We start from the raw sequence: 7,391 nt of genomic DNA on the forward strand, positions 1-7,391 counted from the left end.
ACACCCTAGCTCTGTTCCTTCTCCATGATTTTAGATGTCCCCGAAGAACCAGGTGGAAATGGGGAAACCTGAGATCCTTTTCTGTTTCATTCCAGGGATTCTTACTTTTTTTTCTCTCTCTCCAATTTCAATTTAGTTTACTGTCTTAAGGTGTTCAAATCTGTATATGTGTGTATCTTCATACCTTTCCTAAATGGACTACTCCTTTCTCTATCTCCCCCTAGCATCAGCATCCTTGATCCCTCAAAGTTGTCTAAACAGGACCTCCCGAACTTGGACTCTGATGAGACTAATGTTGAGCTATTGGGAAATAGAAAGTATACAGAAATGAGTCTTTTTCCCCCCTTTTTTATGAAGATTTTATTTATTTATTTATTATTTATTTATTTATATTATTGAAATGAGTCTTGAAGAAATCAGCCAATAAGAGCACTACCACTGCTTATTACTCTTTTTGCATAATTAATTTACAAATGCAGTTTTGCTTTTTTTGGAAGAAAATGGACTCTATGTTATTACATTCTTCCCATAATAGATAAATCTATACCCTTTGCTACTTTTTCCTTCTTGGAGATCTTTTTCTTTCACCCTTTCCCCATGAAGGGACTTATCCCATCTCTCTTCCTTCCCACCCTTTCTGTTCACCTTCATTCATATCTCCCTGTGGAAGTCTTTGTATGGCTGCTGCCTTGAATGAGTAATAGGATTGCAAGAGGGTATAGCTTGATCTATATCCACAGACATAGAGAAGGATACAGGAAAAATAAATACTAAAAGACACTGGAAAATAGAAGTTTTTGTTATCTTTTAAGCTCCTGTTTCATGATTTTTAGAGTAAAGAAAATCGCCGAGAGAGATGTCCTTAAAATAGTTTTGATTCTTTATCTGAATATTAGGAATACTCTCCTTTAGTGGGGTAGAACACTGGATTCATCAAAGAATAAATGCAACTGTAGCACGTCATTTGGCTCTGCGTGAAGAATATTTATGTAGTTAAACTAATGTAAATGTGGTCTACTAATTTTTAGCTTTTACCTGGAAAGTTAACTGTGGTTACAACTCAATTTATATGTCTTCAGTACAAGTCAAGATACAGCTTTCCCAAGGTTGGAAGGGTATAGGGATGGGGAAGAGAAGTGGAGTCTGAAGTTGATGGAATAAGAAATATAGATTTAAGTATACCATTTAAAAGCAGAAAAGCAACTAATTTAAGAACTAAAATAATCATCAAAAATTAGGGAAAGGATGAGAGAAGAATGGGGACAATGTAAACAAGATAAAACTTCATCTTTCATAGTAGAGAGCCAGAAGATAAATTGATAAAACTGGTACATAGATGCGTAAACAAGTGGTTTATGATTTAGAGGCATAGAGGTGTGAACCACTGGAAGAGATAAAACTAAACATGAAGCAAAGTTAGGGTTAGAGACTCTGCTTTTTATTGTATATTCTTTTTACTTTTTTTTTACTTTTACTTTACTATTTTAACAATTTTTCCCTCATTCATGAAAAAATATAGTATTTCACTGAAATATCCTTATCCATACAGTGGCCTCAAAATGTTACCTCTTTGGTGTACCATGTACATCTGTCTACAGGGAAAACCTGAGCTGAAAGGAAACAAGACTCCCATCCACTGGCAGATTACATTATTTATTGAAAATTAATCATTGCAATGAACACTGGGAATTATACACAAACAATGAATCATGGAACACTACATCAAAAACTAATGAAGTACTGTATGGTGACTAACATAACATAATAAAAAAAGAAAAAAAGACAATTGATCATTAATAAAATCAGTGATGATGTTAATCATTTCTACCCTCATCCCAGGTAAGTTCAGTTGACTTAATGGAACAAGAATTCCCTTACCAAAAGAACAGTAGCTTCTGGACCTACAAAGTTAGGACCAGATCTTCACTCCAGTGCTCCATCAAAGATATAGAGACTCGGACATCTGCCTGGAGCCTTGACATAGTTCCCTTTTCTTTACAACTCTGACAATCAGCAAAATGTGGTGCTTATGTCTAATAAAACTATACAGAGTTGAGTCCAGGTTTTGTCTCTCAGAGCCTATAAGACCTTCAACAAAGTAGTCTCTTTGCTTTAGCTCTCTCATCTGTAATATAAAAGTAGTTTGTACCATATGGTATTGTTGTGACAATTAAATGTATGATATTTGGTGTGCTCTTCAGCGCATAGCAAACAACAAAGAAATTCTGTATTTAATGATGCCTTCTTTGTTATACAGGGACCATGTGTGATTTATCCTATTGCCCTTAATATATATCACATCAAGAGATTGTAAGTGGTCAATAAATGAGCCTGGAATAAACTGAAGAGTGTGGGTGGGTACTTGAGTGGATGGATAGAAAGATAATGACAAAGGAAAGAGATGAAAGGAAAAGCTCTTTTGGAAACTAGGGGCATCCGTGCGAGAAAAGATGTTTCCTAAAGCTATCCTAGAATAAACTTTAGCATTATTTGATCCTAACACTTGCTGTTTGTGGGTGATATTGATCATGTGTTATGGCCACTAGAAACAGGACAGAAGTAACTGAATTTGTCTTATTGGGCCTGTCCAGCTGGCCAGAGACACAGCCAGTTATTTTCAGGATCGTCCTTGCCATGTACCTGGTGGCGCTTCTGGACAATGCCCTATTAGTAATTGTTGCCCTCACAGACCCCAAGCTTCACACACCAACGTATTTCCTGCTCAGTCAGCTTTCCTTTATTGATATGTTTCTGACAACCATCACTGTTCCCCAACACAGCACACACTGTCTGTGAATAGAACCATCTCTTTTGATTGCTGCATGATCCAGCTGTTCTTTTTTATGGCTGTGGGCAGCATGGAAGGCCACTTGCTGGCTGTCATGGCCTGTGACTGCTGTGTTGCCATCTGTGACCCCTTAAGATACTCTGCCATCATCAGCCGTCATCTCTGTCTACGCATAACCTTGACCTCATGGGTGTTTGTCAGCCTCAACAACCTCCCTTATAGTGTGTTGGTCACCCACTGACCCTTTTGCGACAACCAGGTCACCCACTTCTTCTGTGACATCACACCCTTGCTGAAGCTCTCCTGCACCCAACCAGTGGTCAGTGAAATGCTAATATGTACTGAGGGTGTAGCTGTGGTGGTCAGCCTCTTCTTCTTGATTTTTGGCTCCTATGCCCGCATTGGCATTGCCACAGCCCACATGCACTCAGTTGCTGCCCTGTGCAAAGCCCTGTCCACATGTAGCTCCCACATTCTGGTTGTGCTGCTCCTGTATGGCTCTGTGATCCGCCTGTACCTCCGGCCATCTTCCAGCTATGACTTGGACCAGGATCGCCAAGTTGCCATCTTTTACATAGTAGTTACCCCTATACTAAACCCACTGATCTATAGCCTGAGGAACTAGGAAGTTAAGGGAGCTCTGCGAAGGCATTTCAGGAAACTCTGCATCTCAGGAAACTTCCAGCGTGGTTCCTAGGTAAACAGGGGATGGCAGCACATCTCCTGAGCCCAAGGAGTTAAGATCTAACTTGAAAATGCCTCATATAGATGGGTTACATTCCTAATAACTGGTATGGTTCATATTCCTGTGGAATAATTTTCCTTATTGGCTCCCTCTTTTTTGGTTTCAGGAAGAAGTGAGTTCATGAATAAATAGTTCTGGTCCCCATTGACTGACCTAGAATCTCATCATATTGGAACTGAACAGATGTTTTTATTGACTTATATTTTAAAAAGATTTTATTTATTTATTTGAGAGAGAGAGAGAATGGGAGAGGGGCACAAGGAGGGGAAGAGAGAGAATCTTGAGCAGACTCCATGTTGAGCACAGAGTCTGATGTGGGGCTCCATCTCATGACCCTGAGATCATGACCTGAGCCGAAGTCAAGAGTCAGATATTTAACCAACTGACCCACCTACGCACCCCCTGGACAGATGTTTTTAGATCACCAAACCTGAACCTCTCATCTTTCAAAACTAATATGGGCCATAGGGGATTACTAAGCCAAATTATTATACATCAGTAAGGCCTGCAGAACTTTGATCATCTTAGTGATCTAAGCCACTAAGATGGCTAAGATCACTTAGCCATCTTAGTGGCATTCTGACAGGTGTAAGATGATATCTCATTGTAGTTTTGATTTGCATTTCTCTGATGATAAGTGATGATGAGTATCTTTTCATGTGTCTGTTGGCCATCTGTAGGTCTTTTGAGAAATGTTTGTTCATGTCTTCTGCCCATTTTTAATTGGATTATTTGTGGGTTTTTGATGTTGAGTTGCATAAGTTATTTATATATTTGTGATACTAACCCCTTATCAGATATATCACTGGCAAATATCTTCTCCCATTTAGTAGGTTGTCTCTTTTGTTTCATTGCATGTTTCCTTTGCTGTGCAGAAGCTTTTTATTTTGATGTAGTTTCAATAGTTTATTTTTGCTTTTCTTTCCTTTGTCTCAGGGGACATATCTAGAAAAATGTTGCTATGGCCAATGTCAGAGAAATTACTGCCTGTGCTCTCTTCTAGGATTTTTATGGTTTCCTGTCTTACACTTATGTCTTTAATCCTTTCTGAGTTTATTTTTGTGTACGGTACAAGAAAGTGGTCCAGTTTCATTGTTTTGCATGTAGCTGTCCAGCTGTTCCCAACACCATTTGTTGAAGAGACCTTTTCCCATTTCATATTCTTGCCTCTTTTGTCAAAGATTAATTGACCATATAATTGTGGGTTTATTTCCGGGCTCTTTATTCTGTTCCATTGATCTATGTGTCTATTTTTGTACCAGTACCATATATACTGTTGTGATTATTACAGCCTTGTAGTATATCTTGAAATCTGGGATTGTGATACCTCCACTTTTGTTCTTCTTTTTCAAGATTGCTTTGGTTATTCGGGGCCTTTAGTGGTTTCATACAAATTTTAGGATTATTTGTTCTAGCTTGGTGAAAAATGCTGTTGGTATTTTGAGAAGGGTTGCATTAAATCCCGTAGTTTGCTTTTGGTAGTATGAACATTTTAACAACATTTGTTCTCCCAATCTATGAGCATGGAATATCTTCGCATTTATTTGTGTGATCTCCAGTTTCTTTCATCAACATTTTATAGTTTTCAGCGTATAGGTGTTTCACCCAGGAGAGTGATTTTGGAGTAGACCATAGAATAGCCTAAAACTCTTTTAAAATTGTAATAATTTTACAGTCTCCCATTATTTTCAACTCACAAGCAGTTCAGTACTTACAGTGACTGAATTGTTCCATCTGCACTTTCATGTCACTCCACAAAAGACAGTATAGGTCACTGATGATAGAGACTGGGAGAGAGAGTCTTCACAGTGGCTCTAACACCAGAAGTAGGTGGTACCATTTGGGACATATGGCAAGTGGAGCTGTTTAAACACACTGATAGACTTGATGTAATATGTAAGGGGAAAAGAAAAATCAAGGATGGACTATGGAAATGGGTGGAAACATTTATTTATATGCGATGGTCTCTGTATTGTTGGTGTAAAGAAACACATAGCTTTGAGAGATAAAGGGGGCAGTATTTATAATTACACTGAAACAATAGAAGTAAGTAGCTCTTTGGTACAAACATGATTTTCCAGAAATTATTCTCCTTGAAGAGGTCAGAATGAAATAGAGTTCAGAAACCCAAGAGAAAATGCCAAGGGGCTTTGTTGAAGGTGGTGTAGGGTCATGTTCAAGGGGATGGACTCTGGAGCCAGATAACACAAATTAGAAGCCCACTATTGTCATTACTTGCCATGTGGTTTTTTTCTCAGGCTGTTGGTAATCAGAGTTGTACCTGGACCTGCCCTTATAGTTATTATGATTTCAAGATGCCCTTAGTGATAATCAGGAAACTTTGAAAAAAACAAGTTTTATTACTGTCAGGTCCTGGAAAGCATATTGCATACCTGGGGCCACACAGTGAGGTCACGGGTAGAGAGAAAGCATGGGAGGGCATGGGCTTGGTGTTCTGCTTTTATTGAGGTTGAGGGAAGGGGCCTTGGGTTTGATTCTATGGGTGGACTTAAAACGTAAGAGCAGGAATTTAAAGCGTGGGAAGAGATAAAGCAAATAGTCCGTTAATATAAATCAACCAAGATTTCTGAAACAAATGAGCAGGGGGACAGTGGCATAGGAGGTTGGAAGGTTCTGGCTCTTTACTAATCAGTGTGGCTGGCAATGTATTTAGTGAGATAGCCTTTTGTTGCGGAACCCAAAATCAACCTCCAAAATCAAAGCTAAGTCAAGTACTTGGTCTACAAAAAGTAAAACCAACTGTAGGGCTTACACTATAGTGATCTTTGACAATGATCCAACTACTCTGCCTCAGTTATCCATCTGTAAAGAAGAGAGAAACAGTATCTATAATTTAGGATTGTCAAAAGGATTTTATGAATAAAACCTATGTAAAGCACTCATAATAATAGACCAGCTCATGAGTACTATATGTGTATACTATTATTATTATTATTACTATCGATACCCTACAGATGAAGAAATAATGAGAGAAAAGAACAAAGAGTTGGTGGCTAAAGGTTTGGATATCTGTATGTACCTAAAGGCTATTGATGAAATGAGAGTAAGGCCAGTAATTAATCTGCCTCATTTTTTTTTATTGACTGAACAGCAGTTCATAATATGTGTGTATTGTTTTGGTTCAGATTTCCTTCAAAGTACTGAAAAAGAGACAACCCCAAATCTCAGTGGCTTATAACAACAGACGTTTATTTCTCAGTCAAAAGTCTGCAGGTTGAGGGGCGCCTGGGTGGCTCAGTCGTTAAGTGTCTGCCTTCAGCTCAGGTCATGATCCCAGGGTCCTGGGATCGGGCCCCACGTCGGGCTCCCTGCTCAGTAGGAAGCCTGCTTCTCCCTCTCCCACTCCCCCTGCTTGTGTTCCTGCCTCGCTCTCTCTCTATCAAATAAATAAAATCTTATTAAAAATAAAATAAAATAAAGCATACCATTCAACATTTCTGGATGACAACTCAGCCTTATCTTTTTTTATTTTTTTATTTCATTATGTTATGTTAGTCACCATACAATACATCATTAGTTTTTGATGTGGTGATCCATGATCCATTGTTTTCATATAACACCCAGTGCTCCATGCAGTACGTGCCCTCCTTAATACCCATCACCGGGCCAAACAATTCCCCCTCCCCCCTCCCCTCTAAAACCCTGTTTGTTTCTCAGAGTCCATAGTCTCTCATGGTTCGTCTCTCCCTCCGAATTCCCCCCTCTTCATTTTTCCCTTCCTTCTCCTAATGTCCTCCCTGCTATTCCTTATGTTCCACAAATAAGTGAAACCATATGATAATTGACTTTCTCTGCTTGACTTATTTCACTTAGCATAACCTCCTCCAGTCCCATGCA

At 38.9% G+C, this 7,391-nt stretch overlaps 1 pseudogene; it reads left to right on the plus strand.

Moving 5' to 3' along the window:
* Positions 1-2,535: 2,535 nt before the first annotated feature.
* LOC112836663 (olfactory receptor 1f45-like) lies at positions 2,536-3,485 on the plus strand (annotated as a pseudogene).
* The last annotated feature ends 3,906 nt before the right edge of the window (positions 3,486-7,391 follow it).

Source organism: Callorhinus ursinus, unplaced genomic scaffold (assembly GCF_003265705.2).
Source record: "Callorhinus ursinus isolate GAN/ISIS: 27379988/994484 unplaced genomic scaffold, GSC_fseal_2.0 scaffold24, whole genome shotgun sequence".
Lineage (NCBI taxonomy): Eukaryota > Metazoa > Chordata > Mammalia > Carnivora > Otariidae > Callorhinus > Callorhinus ursinus.